The sequence below is a fragment of the Macrobrachium nipponense genome, chromosome 28 (genome assembly GCF_015104395.2).
Source record: "Macrobrachium nipponense isolate FS-2020 chromosome 28, ASM1510439v2, whole genome shotgun sequence".
Taxonomy (NCBI): domain Eukaryota; kingdom Metazoa; phylum Arthropoda; class Malacostraca; order Decapoda; family Palaemonidae; genus Macrobrachium; species Macrobrachium nipponense.
The window spans coordinates 24,737,201-24,738,249 of NC_087217.1; positions in this window are offsets into that span (position 1 = coordinate 24,737,201).

The following is a 1,049-nucleotide window of genomic DNA, read 5'->3' on the forward strand; positions in this document are numbered from 1 at the left end:
GACGTGTTTTCTTTATTTGCACGTGGTTTATAATAGACGTATGCATTCGTCTTTGTTTAAAAAAACAGGAGTGTATTTTTCTATGCATGGGAACTGTGCTTAGATAAGCATATTTGGCTTAGTGACACAGAGCGGCCACAATTTTAAGGGCTCAGCATATTTCTGCAGAGAGGCGCCTTGCATTGCGAGGGTACGGGCATCCCTTGGGATGGTAGTAGCATGGGAGGTACCACTAGCCTCACTCGAGAGATAGTGCAGGGGAGGGTATTGCGAGATGGGGGATACTACTGGTATGCCTCGGGCTGTTCTGCCGCTCGACTGAGGGGTTGTTCTCAGGGGGGGAGAAATTTTTTGTCTCAGTGTGGGTGAACTCCCCTTTTCCTTTTTTTTTTCTTTGTGTTGGGAGATGGGTCTGGCCTTGACATTGGATGCTAAGATATCAGCTGATTGATAAGTTGATGAAGTGAAATGCCCGTAGAGTCTTTTTTTAAGAAAAGATATTTTTTTTTCTCTCCCTTGGATGAAGAGAAAAGGAAATAAAAAGAGATTTTTCTTTTACGAAAATGAGGGGAAAAGTAGTTAACATGCACGGGATGTGTATATGTTTCTTGTGCCTTGAAAGACACAAAATACACAGATTATTTTTTTTTTATTGTGTTGGAGAAATTACTTTGAAATGCCGATGATTGGTGTTGTATCTGTGTTGTGGCGGAATGGTGTTATGTCATGGTGTTGCATGCTGGAGAAATTGTATGTCATAAGATCAGCATTACTGTTGTATGCTATTGAATTTCACCCTTACTTGAAATCTTTGCAAGAGAATTATTGCTTTGGAGAGTTATTATTATTATTAATAATTATTATACTTGAGATTGTCACGGGAGGTTTGCTTAAGTATAATTATCATTACGGGAGAATTGTTTTACGAGAGATTTGAGATATTTCATGAGATATTCAATTAATTATTACAGAATACTATTCAAGGAGAATTATTACGATGAATTAATGGGAGAAGTCTTGTCTTGTGTTAATTATTTGTTCAGTTTTTG